At 37.3% G+C, this 18,659-nt stretch overlaps 1 pseudogene; it reads left to right on the forward strand.

Annotated features, from left to right (window-relative positions):
- The first annotated feature begins 9,116 nt into the window (after nucleotides 1-9,116).
- Nucleotides 9,117-16,951, forward strand: LOC103665422 (annotated as a pseudogene).
- The last annotated feature ends 1,708 nt before the right edge of the window (nucleotides 16,952-18,659 follow it).

The following is an 18,659-nucleotide window of genomic DNA, read 5'->3' on the forward strand; positions in this document are numbered from 1 at the left end:
CCCTTCTTTTAATGCCTCTGAAGTTGGACACTCTCTGGGACAGTTTAAAAGTAAAGAAAACTTAAGAGGAGACAAGGAAGGTCAATTAGACACATAACTTAGTTTCAGGGCCCACCATAGAGTTTTCTTTTTTCCTTTATGAATGACAAAATTAAGGTAATGCAATGAATATATGCATCACTCAGAATCGGAAATTATCCTGATTTCTAACCTAGAACTTAATACTCATATGTTAAATAAGACAAAATCTAAAATCCGTCCTCAGGGTTGCCATATAAAATTTATGGTCTCCCATTTGCTATTGACAGCTAAATATTTCATCTCCAACATGACGGACCACAGAGGCAGCAATTTCTATTTCCAAATTCCATGTGTGCAGATTCTATTTAAGTGGCTCTTGGTTAGTCCTTTTCAGCTCTTGGTCACTACTGGCAGACTGGTTGCCCTTGGTTTAAGTGAGCTCTAAGACAAGATGCTCCATCTGTGAGATCTGGCCATAAGAGTACAAGGCGGAACTTGTACCTAAGAGAGGATCTGGATTCTCTTCTTAGGTTTTCTCCTGGTTCTACTTTGAGAACTGGGTCTACTCTTTTGCCTTTCTTTTGGGGCTCTTATGAGACATCATGTCCCAACTTGCAATTTTTAGACTGAGGCTCTAGATTGCATATGAAAATGTATCATCTTCTTGTTTTATGACTAATGGCATAACTAAATTAAGTGAGATAATAGGTGATGTGCCTACAGTAGTGCTTGGTACAAAGTAAGGTTGCAAAAATTAGTAGCTGTTATTATTATTTTTAAAGATTTTGTTTATTTATTTGCCAGAGAGAGAGAGAGCACAAGCAGGGGGAACGGCAGGCAGAAGAAGAGGGAGAAGCAGACTCTCCACTGAGCAGGGAGCCCGATGTGGGGCTTGATCCCAGGACCTTGGGAGCATGACCTGAACCGAAGGCAGACACTTAACTGACTGAGCCACCCAGGAGCTCTGGTAGCTGTTATTATTTTTGATACTGTTACTATGACTATCACTGTGACTATTTTTTTCTCCACCTTTATTGAGATACAATTGACACATAACATTGTATAAGTTAAAGGTTACAGTGTGATGATTTCATACACATATAACAATGAGATTAATTCGTACATCCTTCATCTCACATATTACCATTTTTTGTTGCTGTTATGGTGAGAAAATTTAAGATTTACTGTCTTAGCAACTCTCAAGTATATAATGCAGTACTGTTAACTAGGGTCACTATGCTGTACATTAGATTCCCAGAACTTATTCATCCTACAACTGAAAGTTTGTACAATTCAATAAATATCTCTCCATTTCCCCACCACCTAGCCCTTGGCAACCAACAATCTACTCTTTGTTTCTATGAATTTGGCTTTTTTAGATTCCACTTATAAGTGAGATCATATAGTATTTGTCTTTCTCTATCTAACTTATTTTACTTAAGATAATGCCTTCCAGGTCCATCTATGTTTTTGCAAATGGCAGGATTTCCTTCTTTTTATGGCTGAATAATATTCCATTATAAAGTAAAAATATTTCACATTCATATATCTATAAATATGTATTTATAGATACAATATATGACACTATATAACTTTTCTTTATTCATTCATCCATTGATGGACACTTACTTTGTTTCCATGTTTTGGCTATTGTGAATAACGCTGCAGTGAACACGGGAGTATAGGTATTGTTTGAGATCTTGCTTTAATTTCCTATGAATATATATCTAGAAGTGAAATTGATGAATCATATGGTAGCTCTATTTTTAATTTTTTAAGGTACCTCTACACTGTTTTCCATAGTGGTTGCACCAATTTACATTCTGACCGACTGCGCACAAGTGTTCCCTTTTCTTGGCATCTTCGCCAACACTCGTTATCTCTTGCCTCTTTGATGATAGCCATTCTAATAGGTATGAGGTGATATCTCATGTTGATTCTGATTTGCATTTCCCTGATGACTAGTGTTCATATGCCTGTTGGCCTTCTGTACGTCTTATTCGGAAAAATGTCTATTCAGATCCAGTGTCCATTTTTTAATTGGATTATTTATATTCTTAGTATTGAGTTGTATGAGTTTGCTGTTATTGTTAATAAGGCCAGGTTATAATAAGAACAACTGTGGTTATTAGGATTCTAATCAACTTTGACTCTTGGGAGTGACTTCTGAATTCTGAAGCGCCTTCCTCTGAGGATAGTGCAATGGCTGACGCTTTATTTTTGGTACTCCACAGAAGCAAGAGTCAGTTTGAAGATGGGTCTCCCCCCACCCCCATTTTATAGGATAGCAATAAACATGGCTGTATCTCATTAAATTTAATGAGTCTTCATAAAATAACCATTACATTCTGAAGGTAATGAAAGAATAGCTTTGATGGCTAGTAAATAAACTACCAAAGGCAGTTTCATCACATTCTAGGGCTGCACAGGATACAGGCAACATCAGGAAGGGGCTGTGGCGTTTTTGTGGTAAGACCAAGCCAGGCTATGCCTGGTTTCACTGTATGAAAGCCCATGGAGCAATCTTCATTTCAGCCAGGGTGTTTCTAGCTATGCCTTTGTTGTGAGATGTGATTAAATTGATCGGTTTAAAAATCTGCTAAAGGATTTTAGGTATATCATGTCACTGATATTGAATTTGAATACTATTGTAGTAGTTTAGACTAAATAATTTATCTTATAAACATAGAAGTAGAGCAGATTGAATAGAGTATGCAAATTTATGTAAATAACCCTACAAATTCAGACTCTTCTGATCCAAGAGCCCTGGTACTTTATAAACAGGGCTGTAACATTGTAAATCAGGAGTTATTAACCTGTGGTCCATGGCCCAGTAGGGTCCTGAATTTATATGCAAAATTGCGTGCCTGTGTGTTTTTCTAGAGAGTGGGTCCATAGCTTTCATTATATTCTCAACGGGGTTCAGCACCCAAAGAGTCTAAGAACTATAACATAGTATAAATATTCTACCTGGTTTTATTAAATCAAATCACATTCACACTCTCTGCTTTTCAGAAAGTGTTACTTCATTAGAATAAATATCTGCTACTTATTTATGATCCAGCTAGAACTAAAAATTCTTGACTTTTTAAAGAAATCCTTTAGTTTCCTTTGTAAACATATAAATTTAAGAAATCCTACTGATTTATATACTTGCATTTTTCTGCATTGCTTTCTACCCCACATGACTCTTTCACCTTAGTTTCATAGTTTTAATTTTCAATCTTTATTTCTTGAAGTCATTTTTGATACCAAGCCACGGAGGGTTTTGGTCAAATGAAATGAGTTTGAAAAGAGACTAAACAGTAACAAAGAAAAATGAATCTCTATATAAATGATCCTTTCTCGTGCTCTGTGTTTTTTTCTTTTTAATGTTGTTTTATCCACATTATAAGCGTCCTAAATTAATCTAATAATTACCTAAATATTTCAGATCGACAAATGTGGCAGAAACACTTACGTCCCTGGATTATCCCTGTAAGATAAAGCACATATAAAATAGGTTTACAGTCATGCCAAATGAGATCCAAGGAAATGGAGAGGTGTGTTTAGGACCATAGGGGCCAGGTCTCCATAGGCACAGCAAATCAGAGAATCAGAATATCACAGTTGGAAAAGGTCTTTGATATTACTGAGTCATTCTTCACCAAATTGGAAGACTTTGAGCTACAACTCGATTCTGCTAAACCCCAACCTAGAGCTTACTCACGACACTGTATCACCAAAGGCAATTAGTTGGGTGTTTGGAATCAAAGTAATACAGACCTCACTATGCATTCCAACTCAAATTTTCTGTTTGGCTATTTCTTTTTCCTCCTATGATTGTGTGTGTGTGCACACATATCCGTCCATACATATACAAATATAAGTATGTAAAAGCTCAAATGTGTACGGTGCTGTTTATGTACAGTCAGAGTGAATTATTTCCATTTCTTGTATCCCAACAAACTTCTCTGTAAGCAAAGTCATCTTCTTTATTTAATAGCACTTAATTGCCCTCAAAATGAAGGCATTCTGGGTCAGGGATATTCTGAAAGTGTCACTGGAGATAGTCACAACTTTTTTTATTGTTTTAAAAATAATAAACTGAATGGCCACACCAGAAGGACAGAGGGTGTGTATGAGCAGCCTTGCAATTTCATCACTTTGGGATATTTAACATCATAAATAGTGGATGCCTCACCTCGGATTGATGGATGGATGGCATTATTTGAGAAAATGTGTATGAAAGTATTTAGCAGCCGCATGTCTCTTAAACATAGGTCATTACTCACTAACATGAAAAAAATTTTTCTCTCTCGATTAAACAAATGTAAAAGAAACCCTAGTATCTTTTCTTTTACAAAGTGCCCATGAAACGTGGTGAGAAAATCAGCAGCAGCCCCTCAGTTTATAGAACCAGCAACATCCTCATCTCTCGGGGATCAGAGAGGATTCCAAATCCTGGAGCTTACGGGTTTTTATTCCCATCTTTTCTCTTACTTCTTGTAGCTCCTAATGAGAACATCTACTGGAAAGTTGAAGGCTGAGCATAATTTCTGATATTGCAAGGGGTCAGCTCAGATGAATGATCCTATTATAAGGCACTCTGAATGGCATGTAGAGAAAATGCTTAGATGCCTCCTTGTGGCTTGGGTTGCCTAATGAAGCTGTTTTCATTTAATTTTTAATCTTTTTGTCTCTATATAGTCCTCTACCTGTTGAATAGGTCACTATCTTAGAACAGTGCATTCATAAACTGTTAAGTAGGCTTGAATTGTGGGACAGAATCCAGGATATAGTTTGACTATTATGTAAGAAATTGGTATATAAAGGTAAGAATAGTTTTTTCTTAGTCCTTCTCCTCTTAGAACCCCGATTAATGATTAAAAAAAAAAAAGGTGCTAAATGCTTATAAAGAGGAGAGTCCTGCCTTGCCAATAAAATTTTTTCTACCAGTATTTCCATTCTTTATCTCTTTTCTATCTTTGGAAGAAGGCATAGAAATGTGAACCCATTCACAAATATAGACTCACATTAACACCAGGAGGCAGAAACATGAAAAGCAGTGAATGACTTTAATAGTAACTAGTGTGTGTGTGTGTGTGTGTGTGTGCTACAAACTATTACTTTTATGTAAACTAATTATCATTATTTTATTGTAGCATGGTTATAATTTTTGTTGCGTTATAAATATCACAGATCCAATTTTTTTTCCTACTACCACAGCAGTTTCTGAAGACATGTAAACCCATAGTGTTATTACTCTCTAATCTAGTTGAGGTGATGAAATAGTGCCAAAACTCTCATTGCAATTTCATTAGCATATTCATGAGTCGCACTTTTGCAGTGTTGCAGAAACAACACAAATTGGTTTGTGGATTGTGAACTCCCCCTTCTTCTCCTCTCCAGAAGCACAGACTGTGGATTAGCAAATCAAGTTGGCCCACAAACTTCTGAGCACTAAATTGCATAAGTTTTCTGCTCTGCCCTTTATTTCCATATTTTATGATTCTTGTGTTCTTGAATGCCATATGAATGGACATACCGCCCAATAGAAGAACAAACATGGGGGCTCAAATGGCTTGGAAAAATGGAAGTTCTGGAAAAGCCAGACACTAAAATGCCCTGCTAGAAGAAAACATTTCTTTCTTTCTTTTTATTGTTCTTGATGTTTGTTTTCTTTCTTTTTTCTTGTGAATGGGGGTTAAGAGAGCATTTGTAATTTGGCTGAAATTGGTTTGCAGTCTAGCAAGCCAGTTTTCTTCCCTCTTCAGCACACAGATAGATCACGTTTTCCAGCCTCCCTTGCATTTAGATATGACCATAGTACTGAGTTCAGGCTATGGAATGTGGGCGGAAATGATGCATATCACCTCTAGGACTGACCCAGAAACACTTTCTCTGTGATGTTCCACCCTCCCTTTGCTCCAGCTACTGGCTAGATGTTTATCCTTGGGGCAGCACTGACAGCTGATAGTGGGAGATGACAACCTTCATCAGCCCGGGTCCCTGAACAACTCCGTGGAGTTTCTGCGCTCCCTTCCTCCCTGAACCTTAGATGAGAAAGAAATATCCTTTGTTATAAGCCATTGAGATTTCAGATATTAAATGTTAGGTCAGTTAGCGTTATCTTGACTGATTGAATGGTATCTTTATTAGCCAGATTTTGTGCTGTTTGAAAAACTCAGTTGCTGTTATTTAAATATTTATTTGACATGAGAAATGGAACTTTGAGGATTAAAACGTACGGTTCATTTCTGCTGTTTGCTGTGTTTTCTTGCTATGGTTATGTCTTTTGGTTCCTTTGTAACCCATTTTTACTAACTACATGCCCTAAAGGGACATTATACAATTAAATAAACCCAGTGCCTCTCTCTCTCATACTAAATTAAGCATCGAGGGAAGTATTTGTGAATACGTTCAGGTACTAGATAGAACACAGGAGTCCACCTAATACTTAACTAGAGAACTCAAAAAGCCAATTTAGCTCAGCACCCAATATATTTCAGAAGTTAAACACTTGGAATGTTGATAACTTAAAAAATTCATGTAGCACTTTTGGCTCTTCAAAGCACTTCCACATAATAATGTATAGAATAATGTATGTTTGCTCAGTTCTTTGAAAGATTTGGATAAGAAGATTTTTCTGAAGATGAATCATGCATTTTTAAATGAAAAATCTCTCTCATAGTAACAGCAATCACACACTGCTAACACGTTGAAAAATGGATCTTACTCCTAACCTTATTAGGCAGCTAGGGAAAGTTACTCAAGGTGACCAGCTCTTCTTTGCTAACACGTTGCTTTTGATTTATATGTTATGTTTTTGTGGTACTTTCAAAAAATGCAAAGCCATCTAGGCCTTGTGTGGGTAAAGATGGGAGATACCAAGGCACAATGAGAAATGTATTACCGAAACTACAAGAGTAGATAATCAGGGTAGGGGTTGGTACCGACAAAAGATCACTGCTTCTGGACTTTTTCTAGCTTATTTGAGAAGGCTGTGTAGAAATCCGATGAAGTTCAGTATCTCTCAACCCAGCCAAGAATCTGTTATATTTAGAATTTAGAGGTTTTCTTGAACAGACGACAGGCAATGTATGAGATAGCCCAACCATGTTTATATACATTTGAATTATAAATATGCTTTATTTAATTTTTCCATGGAAAGATTGCTGCGGACACACATTGTTCACATGATATAATGCAACATAACTGATTTAATTAAAGCCTGTTTTCTTGGCCTGCAGTCTCTCTATATTGGAGGGATTGCTTTTTCCATGGGAAAAAACTATCAGTGGGTAACACGATTTAAGAGACAACTGCAGAATACATTCTCTTTGCTTTTTTTCAGGCTTCAATCCATTGCTCAATTTAAGTATGGAAATACTGCTTGTCAAATACTTCTTGACACATGAATTTTACAACAAAATATCAGCGCACCTACTGCTTGGATTTCTAACTCATTTATTGTACAATATACGGCTAATCCAATCTACTGCTGCGAACACGGTATGTGCAGTTAGGCTCGGCTACAGCACGACGGCTTTCTTTAAACTGGAGGGTTTTCTGAGGTTTTATTTTCCTTCCTTCGGCGAGAAAACATAGATGAGACCTAGCTTACTTGATAAAAATGATGGTGTTGAGTCCATAGTGTGGGAGAGTGGGGTTTGCAGAGCCGAGAAGCTCTTGTTGCCGTTGGGACCATGAAGACAGAGCCTTCTAAACCTTAAGTGAGAATCTAGGCAAGTGTGGAGCAAGAACTCAGAGATGATTCATAAGGAAATATCTGTAAAACTCTGGGAGAAAGATACTGTAAAGGAGAAGAAATTATTTTACTTGATCTGCGGCATGATTGGTGAGCTGAGTTTGCATTGAAAACTAGAATTTGCGTTGAAAAAAGATAAAAGATGTAAAGGGAAAGGGTCAGTTTCTATCTACTCTTTTTATTATTTTTCATTGTAAGGATAGTGTATGTTTATTGTGAGAAACTTATTTTCACTCCTCAGGGATAACCACTGTGAACTGTTCAGTGCGTAGCCTTTCAGACCCTCTTCTTGCATAGTTGAACACATTAATTAGAACACAAAGGATCACCCTAGACATATGTTCTCTCACCTGTTTTTAAAACATTCACCAATATATTTATGACAGTCTATGTTTCTACAATATAGTGTATGTGGTAGGCAGAATTCTAATAATCATCTACACTGATCCTGGCCTTTTTGTAAACGCCTCCCCTTCAAGTGTAGGTGGAATTTCTGATTATGATCAGATATCACTCCTTTGAGTAGGTCACATTCTGTAGCAAAAGGGAGATTATCTGGGTTTTCCTTTAAAATTGGAGTATTTAGCCGATGAGCAGTAGAAGTCAGAGAGAATCGAAACATGGGGGATTCACAGCGAGGAGGAGCCTGCTGCTGGCCATGAAGGGCTCTGCTGAGGCGATATTGTGAACTGGTTATGGAGGGGCCACATGAGGAGGAATATAGGCAGCCTCCAGGAGTTGAGAGGAGCCAGACTACGACCAGCAAGGACATGGGAACCTTAGTTCTACAATCATATAGAACTGAAAACTGTCACAGTCCTAATGGGCTTGGAAGACTTCCTTAGTGGAGTCTCCAGAGAAAAATACATCCTGGCTGATGTCAATCCCATGAGCCCCTGAGCAGAGGACCCAGGACGTGGGGCCAGACTTCTGCCTTACAGAGCCATGAGCACACAAATGGGTGTTGTTTGTGATAATCTGTTACATAGCAACAGAAAACCAACGCAGTCTATCGTGACTACTCCCAGGCCTTCAGATTCCTCATCTGTACTGATTTCAGAGAGATAAAAGGCCAAACAAAATGACCTTTAGGATTATACAAACGTGATCCTCATTTATTCATTCAATTATTTTTAATGACCACTGCTATGTGCCCATCACTGTCGTAAGTACTGGGATACATCTGTGAACAAAAGCAGACAGAAATATAGGCAGCCGACCTCTTTGGAAGGGCGCACAGGAATCATTACCATAGCAAGAACCCACATGTGTTTAGCACTTTCTATATTACAAAGCATTTTTTCATACATCTTCTTATTCTGTTTTCTACTAGAATTTTCACTGGATGAGGTAAGTATTACTATTATTATTGTCTTTTTACAGATATGCAAACTGATGCTCTTGTCTTAGAGATGAAGGGACTTTACAAACTCAGCTAGCTATTAATGGAATAGCGGGGACTCTTTGCTCTTTATATTACATGGATCTGTTAGTAATAGCCTGTATTTTAAGGAGTGTTTGCCATGTGCAGGTATGGTGTTGAGTTCTTTACATGGATTATCTGATTTCATCTTTACAGCCACTCTGTAAGGTTGACTCAATATCTATCCTCATTTTACAGATGAGGAAATTGAGAATCATGAAGGCTTAACAACTTTCCATGCTGAAGCTAAGACCCGAACCCTGGTGGGCTGACTGCATGATCCATTTTCTTCATCACTAAGCTAACTGCCTTCCCAGGCCCACATTACTGTGTTGGCCCTCCAGGGAGCCTGGCTGTCTGTACACACTTATGCTCTTAGGGCCTAGGTATGTCCTCAGTTTTTATGACTGTTTGTGTTTTTGCTGATGTCTCCTATTTTCTTGTAGGTTATTTTTTCAACTCATAAAATGTAGACTCATAGGTGAACAGAAAATCATAGATTATTTTCTCGATAATTTTCATAAAGAATGTGTGACATGAGGAACATTATCATAGGGTCAAGCATTGTCTGCCTCTCAGATTTTCATCTCTAACAATGCCATCAAAAAAGTTCAGGAGGTTAGATTTATCCCCCCACATAACTCTCTTCTCTTAGCAGCCTACTCTGAACTGTTAATCCATGAAGGTACACTTCTTTCAGACAGATTATAAATCTTGAAGAGAAGGTCCATGTTTTAAACATTTCTGTCATATCTAGTATTGTTCTGGACACAATAACGGGTACATCTTCACTAAATTAAATCTCAACTTATCTCAAATTGCATTGAAATTACACACACACATGCACGCATACACACGCACACACACACATTTCCTCCAGCCTGTCTCATTTCTTGAGAGTAAGAATTTCCATGTTAGCTATCTTCCTTCCTTTGCTCTATAAAAACCTCTTTCCAATTTCAGTTGGTACTCTGGTGTTCTAGGGTTTGATTAATGAGTTCGTGTTTAAGCTGTCCATTCCATTTAAAATGATAATAACTTTGACTGTATCCCCTTCACCCTTTGTCACTAAACCTAAACAGTCTTACTTTTAAAAAGTTTAACCTCAAAGACTATGGCCTCAGCCATCCCGTTCATTATTATTGAAATCGTCTTTCTCCAAGGCTTGTTTTTCAGTGCTACGGGGACCAGAATTTTGTGCATAATGTATAATTTTGCATGAAAGTAAGATATTGCTTCTTAATTTTATTTACCCTGCCTCTTGGGTTGATGTTTAATATTTTTGTACTCTTGACTGCAGCAGAATACTGAAAAGGCTCAAAATGACTCGTAGGTCCATTAACTGGGTAGTGACACTCTGCCCCGTATCTTTTGTGTATATTTGGAAATTTTCTTAACATATTATTGTGATCCTATTATTTTATATCTGTTTAAAAACTACATTAAATTTTATATATAAGTGCTATTTGAAAGTACTTTTTTTTTTCTAGAAGAGGTACAGCTCTTTTAGTGAACAATTTCCAGTGTAAACTGATACTTTTGGAAATCCCAATCAGATTTTGCCTCAGATTACAATTTTATAGAATTTGACTGAATGATAGCATCTTAGAGATAGTTCAATTCAAATTCCTCCTTTAATAGATGAAACAGACCTAGAAAAGGCAAGTGACAGGACACAGGTGGGCCAGTTTATTGAGCAGTGAAAACTGGGTAAGGAAACTTAAATCCATTAAATGAAAGAAGAGAAAATTGGGTTAAATATAGGAACTTATATTACACTGCTATGATTTTTTAAATTTTTCTTTCTTTTCTTTATAAAGTAGGAGAACTAAGAGTCAAAGGACCACCATTTTAATTATCTTTAAAAGTCAAGTGTATGGGGTGCCTGGGTGGTTCAGTCAGTTAAGTGTCTGACTCTTGATTTCGGCTCAGGTCATGATCTCAGGGTCGTAGGACTGAGCCCCATCTGCTTGAGATTCTCCCTCTCCCTCTCGCTTTGCCCCTCTGCCCCTCCCCCCACTCATGCACACTCTCTCTCTTTCTCTCAAATAAATAAATAAATAAATGTTCAAAAAAAGTCAAGCGTAAATAACTGTTTTTTATTTTTTTTGAAAAGGAAAAAAATGAGATTCAAAGAAAAAGTCACAAACATTTGTTATCAGAGTAGGTTGACGTTTTAGAGCTCATGGATTTGGCCCTGGAAAGGCCTTGATTCCCAGATGATGACCTGAAATTAGAAAGGAACGGTCTTCTCAATTCATGCATAAAACCAGGTAGTTGAATACAGTTACGAATTAATGTGTAAGTGCTAAATTGTATTTAGATATTTAATTTATCTAAATTTTAGGTATTATATATAGCTTTCAAAATTTTCTTTAATATCGTTATATCAACATTTTGGTAAATAGTTACTTTTCCATTTCAAGGAGACAAAAAATGTGATAATGTTGCTCTGGGTAGTTGGTAATTGAAAGCTTGACTTCCATGCACAAAATTGCTGCTACTCTTCTAGACGGGTTTATTCTAACTGCACACAGAGTATTTAAGGAAAATAAGCAGCCTGTTGCATGTTCACTTTCTACACCTAAACATGTGAAGCGATGATAACAAATGTCTCACCATAGAGAAGCTTATCTTCTACTCTCACACTTTTGATTCATGCACCGATGATATCTTTCCAAACTTTCTACACTTTCCACAGTTATTTATTTTACTATCTTATAATGCATAGTGCCTCAACAACTTGGGTATCTCATCTTGTAGGAGCTTTCCTCCATTAACGTTTTTCTAACTATTCAACTAAAGGCATATTGACTTAACCCTACCCAATTTTTCCTTTTTCTTCTAAGTTTTTTATCCTTCTCCATTAATCTCATAGAGACTCAATTTTAACAACAATTTTCATGGGAATGTTATAAAAGACTTTTGGAAATTTAATGTCAGGATAACTCTTACGAACATTCTTTCCCCACAAAATGTATCAGCTTCTTGTTATAGATATCTTGTTAATTTACATCGTGGTCTCAACCTCCATTGAACGTTCTCTACGATGCATTGGTTTTGCTCCTAATTGTTGATGTTGTCTGGAATGTTTGACTTCAGGAGTGGAAGAGCTGGTTAGTAGGTTAAATCCCACTATTCTTTAGAGTATTTTGAAATTTTGAATTAATTTCCAAAATTCATATGTTGGGGGATTTCATACAAAATATTTACATTTCTGAAATTTTTATCTTCTCTTGTACAATTAGAAGAGCTGAAAACATTTGCTTTGCACCCCACATGTCAGTAGTCTGTTGGAACTCTTCAGATGGGCCATGTGTTACACAGTTTGTCTCAGTCCCCACCTTGCCCCTTCAGCCTTCTAGGTTATCTGCCTGACCTAGGGGAAAGTGAATATTAGAGGGTTAAATCCATATGAAATAATTCTGAAATTCCCATCTCCTTATGTGTATATGCCTTTAAACATCAATTTTAGTTCCCTCAGTCCCTGTTATTCAATAAAATGGACACAGAAAGCTAATCAGTAACTAAGAAAGGCAATTAAAGTTCAGAGTTTTTGAATCTCCGGGTAAGGAGAGCCAATAACTTTCCTTTGCAATCGAGAGAGGATACTGTTACAAAAATTGCCTTGACCTGCTTTTTTGCACTCATGATTGTGATAGGAAAGCCATATTTGATCTATTGTAAGGAGCTTATACAGATCTTTGTATTTAAATGCTTCTTTCTTTTATGCACATATTTATCTAAAGATGTATTAAGATCTTTAGATAGATGTAAACATCTTTAGATAGATGTAAACATCTAAAAATGTTTAATTTAAACATATTAAACATTTTGGAAAAGATATGCCAGTCAATGAAAGGACCTATTTATTCAAATTTAATAGAGCAAAAGCTTTTATACATGTTCCCTGGTCATGATAGGACTTGCCATGGTATGGAACTTGCCCTCCCACCATAAACAACTAAAAAATTGCAGAATTGAGACAACAGGCAATCCAGGATGGCGATCCCTTAGAAAAATATGAGCCCTATAAATGCTCTGCCTCTAGAGGTAATTTTTAAACAATGGCAGAGGGAGGAGGAACCTAAGCATAGTACATGACACTTACTGATTTAAGGAGATAGAGATTGAGGGGCTGAAGCAGCTTGAATTTGAAAACGGAGTACCGGAGAAGAAAAAGCTATGCAGAACAGGAGAGCTTAATGAACTTGCAGAGTGGGCTCCTAAAGTCTTTGAATGAATAGCTATCAGTGTATTTATTTATAAAGCTAAGAAAAGAACACGTGTCGTAAGAGGGATATAAAATAAAAAAAATCAACAGCTCACACAGGGTAGAGAGATGACCAAATTCCATCTAGCCAGATTAGAGAGATCTCATTGAACACTTTGGGCAATTAGTAGAAACCCCAGAAGGGTCACGCCTCAATAACAAGGCTAAATTAGTCTGAGAATGAAGTTCCTAAACCTGCCCTAAGAAAGTTTAAACAAAAAATCTTAAAAGGAGTAAGCGATAATTTATCTGATGATTAAGACAGATTTCAAAAACAAAATCATCCAGCGTTAGTATAATGTCCACAATGTCCAGCACCAAAATTACTAGATATGTGAAAAAACATGTGTGACTGTAACCATGACTAGAAGATAGGTCAACAGAAGCAGAGCCAGAAATGACAGAGATAATGGAACTAGCAGAGAAAGACTTTAACACAGCGAGTGTAAATATTTTTAAGAATTTAATAAAAACATGAACACAATGAGGACAGATATAAAAAACAAAATGGAACTTTTATACATTAAAAATATGTCAGCCCTTAAAAAACAAGGTTTTGAACTGCATGGATCCATGTATATGTGGATTTTTTCAACAAATTCAGCAGAGTACTGAAAATGTGTTTTCTCTTCCTTATGATATTCTCAATAACATTTTCTTTTCTCTAGCCACTTTATTGTAAGAACACAGCATATAATACATATGACACGCGAAACGTGTTACTCGACTGTGTTATTGGTAAGGCTTCTGGTCAACAGTAGGCTGTTATCGTTAAGTTTTTTGGGACTTAAAAGTTACATGTGGATTTTCAACTGTGTAGGAGATTGGTACTCTTTAAATCCTGCATTGTTCAACGGTCACCTGTAGATTTAAAATAAAAAATCTGCAGGATAGGTTTAATTAGGAACTTAGGTACTGCATATGAAAAATTAGTGACCTTGAGAACCTAGAAATAGAAAATATTCAAGCTGAAAAGCAGAGAGAAGAAAATATGAAAAAAAATACTGAATAGAGTTTCAGTGAGCTATGGAACAATATTAAGAAATCTAACATGCATGTAATTGGAGTCCAAGAAGAGAATGGGGCAGAAGAAAAATTTGGAGAAATAATGATGAAGAACTTTCCAAATTTAAGAAAATGTACAGAACCAGAGATATAACATAGACAACAAATGGTAAGTAAAATAAACATTAAGAAAACAATATCAAGGCATATTATAATCAAAATGCTGAAAACCAGGGCACCTGGGTGGCACAGTTGGTTCATTGTCTGACTCTTGGTCTCAGCCCAGGTCGTGATCTCAGGGTTGTGAGATGGAGCCCCATCTCAGACTCCATGCTCAGCCCAGTCTGCTTGAGATTCTCTCTCCCTCTGCCCCTCCTGCTTGTGCTCTCTCTCTCTCTCAAAGATAAAATAAAATAAAATAAAATATTGAAAACCAGTGTCAAAAAGCAAACTTCAAGAGCAACTAGAGAAATAGATCACATTATATATAGTAAAACAAAGATAAAAAAAGACCACAGATATACAGCATAACCAAGTGGGATCAATCCCAGGTATACAAGGCTGATTCAACATTCAAAGCCAATTATTGTAATCTATCACATCAAGAGACTAAAAAAGAAAAACTGCGTGATCACATCAATGGATACAGAAAAAGCATTTGACAAAATATAACTCATTCATGATAAAAACTCTCAGCAACCTAGGAAGAGAGAGGAACTTTCTCAGCTTGATAAAGATTATCTATAAAAAAATCTATAGCTCACAGCATACTTAGAAGCGAGAAAATAGAAGTTTTCTCACTAAGATCAGGTACAAAGAAAGGATGTTTCCTCCCAGCACTCCTTCTCTTTTTTCTTTTTTTAAAAGATTTTATCTATTAAGTTGAGAGATAGAGAGAGAGAGGGGCACATGCGCATGAGCAGGGTGAGAGGCAGAGGGAGAAGCAGACTCCCTGCTGAGCAGGGAGGCTGAGACTTGGGGCTCTTTCCCAGAACAATGAGATAGTGACCTGAGCCAAAGGCAGCCGCTTAACTGACTGAGCCACGTAGACGCACCCCCACCCCCACCACTGGTTCTAGCTAATGCAATAAGACAAGCAAAGGAAATAAAAGATACACAGATTGGGAAGGAAGAAATAAAACTATCTTCATAGATGACATGATCATCTGTTTAGACAATTTGAAAGAATTGACAAAAAATGGGAATAAGTGGTTATAGCAAGGTTGTAGAACACAAGGTTAATATGCAAAAGTCAATCACTTCCCATATACTAGCAATGAACAAATGGAATTTGAAATTAAAAGCATAATGCCATTTACTTTAATACCCAAAGAATGAAATAATTTAATATAAATCTAACAAAATATGTATAAGATTTATATGTGGAAAATTACAAAACTCTGACAAACAAAATCAGAGAACTAAATAAATGAAGATACATTATCATGCTCGTGGATAGTAAGACTGAATATTGTGATGGTATCAGTTTTACCCAACTTGATCTGTAGATTTGATGCAACTCCAGTCAGATTCTCAGCAAGTTATTTTGTGGATATTGACAGACCGATTCTAACATTTATATGGAGAAGCAAAGAACCCAGATAGCCGACACAACAATGAAGGAGAAGAAGAAAGTCAAAGGACTGACACTACCTAACTTCAAAACTTACTAGAACTCTTCCAGCTGTGCTTGGCAGCAGGCTACCACCATGAGCCACATAATTTTGGTGTAGAGAAAGGGTGTCAGTTCAGCATTCTACACCCACATGAAGGACTGCCTGTCTGTGCACTGTGGACTTCGCAGAGTGGTCAAGCTATGTCAAGGGCATCGTGAAGAACATCACCCATGACCCAGCCTGGGGTGTGCTGCTCACTGAGTAGACTTCTGGGACCCTTACTGGCTCAAGAAGTGGAGGGAGCTGTTCATCGCTGCCAAGGGCATCCACACTGGCCAGTCGTGTACTGTGCAAGGAGAACCAGCTCAACATAGGCAATGAGCTCCCGGTGGGCAGTATGCCAGAGGGCGTCATTGTGTGTTGCTGGAGGAGAAGCCTGGTGACTGGGACAAGTTGGCCTGAGCCTCTGGAAACTACACCGCTATCATTTCCCACAACCCTGAGACCAGGAAGACCCAAGTGAAGCTGCCCTTTTGGTTCAAAGAAGGTCTTTTCTTCAGCCAACAGAGCTATGGTAGGTGTGGTGGCTGGAGGTGGCCACACTGACAAGCCCATTCTGCAGTCTGGCTGAGAGGAATTGCTGGCCACGCATGTGGGCTGTGGCTATGAATCCTGTGGAGCATCCTTTCAGAGGGAGCAACCACCAGCACATCGGTAAACCCTCTGCTATCCACAGAGATGCCCCTGCCGGCCACAAAGTGGGTCTTATTGCTGTCCACCAGAACAGGGGTCTCTGGGGAACCAAGACTGTGCAGGAGAAAGAAAACTAGGGTTGAGGGGCTCAATAAAGTCTGTCCTTCTGCTACTAAACAAAAACAAGGACAAAACAAACAACAAGAGCAACAACAACAACAACAACAAAACCAACTTACCAGAAAGCCTATAGTAATCAAGACAGTATGGTATTGATAAAAGAAGAGACAAATAGATCAATAGAACAAAATACAGAAAAATACAAAATATATAAACATAGTCAACTGGTCTTTGACAAAAGAGCAAAGACTATACAATGGAGCAAAGACAGTCTTTTCAACAAATGGTGTTAGAACAGCTGGACACCCTGAAAAAAAAAAAAAAGAATCCAGACACAGACCTACACCCTTCATAAAAATTAACTCAGAATGGATCATAGGCCTAAATGTAAAATGAAAAACTATAAAACTTCTAGAAGATAGCATTGGAAAAAACCTGGATGACTTTAGGTATGATGATGACTTTTTACATGCAACACCAAGGGCATGATCCATGAAAGAAATAACTGATAAGGTGGACTCCATTAAAATTAAAAATTTCTGCTCTGTGAAAGACAATGTCAAGAGATTGAGAAGATAAGTCATAGACTGGGAGAAAATACTTGCAAAGAATCCATCTGATAAAAGACTGCTATCAAAAATATACAAAGAATTCCTAAAACTCAGTAATGAGAAAACAAATGACTCGATTAAAAATGGGGCAAAAACCTTAACAGACACTCACTAAAGATATACAGATGGTAAAGAAGGGTATGAAAAGTCACTCCAAATGCCAACAAATATGTGGCAATAGGAACTCTTCGTTCGTTGTTGGTGGGAACACAAAATGGTACAGCCACTTTGGAAGACAATTTGACAGTTTCTTACAAAATTAAATGTACTCTTGCCATAAGATCCAGTAATTGCACTTTTTGGTATTTGTCCAAAGGAATTGAAAACATACGTTTTCACACAAAAACCTGCACATGATGTTTATAGCAGCTTTATTCATTATCACCGAAACATGGAAGCAACCAAGATGTCTTTAATTTTATTTATTTATTTATTTATTTATTTATTTATAACTTAAAAAAATATTTTATTTATTTATTTGAGAGAGAGAGAGAGAGCACAAGCAGGGTGAAGAGCAGAGGGAGAAGCAGACACCCCACTGAGCAGGGAGCCCGAGATGGGACTTGATTCAGGGACTCTGGGATCATGACCTGAGCTAAAGGCAGATGCTTAACCAACTGAACCACCCAGGCAACCCGAGGTGTCTTTTAGTAGGTGAAAGTATAAATGAATTATGGTATATTCAGATAATGGAATATTTATTCGGTGCCAAAAAAATGAGCTATCAAGTCACGAAAAGACATGGAGGGGACTTGAGTGCATATTACTAAGTGAAAGAAGCCAATCTGAAAAGGCTACATACTGTTCGGTTGTAATTATGAAATTCTGGAAAAAAAAAACTGGAGACAGTAGAAAGATGAGTGGTTTCTAGTAGTGGGGACAGAGGGAGGGAGGAATAGATAGAGCACGGGGGTTTTCTAGGGCATTGAAAGCATTCTGTATAATACTACATAATAATAGATACATGTCATTATGCAGTTGTCTAAATGCATAGAATGTACAACACCAGGAATGAGCTGTAATACAAACTATGGATGTTGGGTAATTAGAATGTGTGGATTCATCAATTGTAACAAATATACTATTCTTGATAACAAAGGAGGCTATGTATGTGTGTGGGCAGGGGACATATGGGAAATCGCTGTAC

Source organism: Ursus maritimus, unplaced genomic scaffold (genome assembly GCF_017311325.1).
Source record: "Ursus maritimus isolate PB19 unplaced genomic scaffold, ASM1731132v1 scaffold_8, whole genome shotgun sequence".
NCBI classification, from domain to species: Eukaryota; Metazoa; Chordata; class Mammalia; order Carnivora; family Ursidae; genus Ursus; species Ursus maritimus.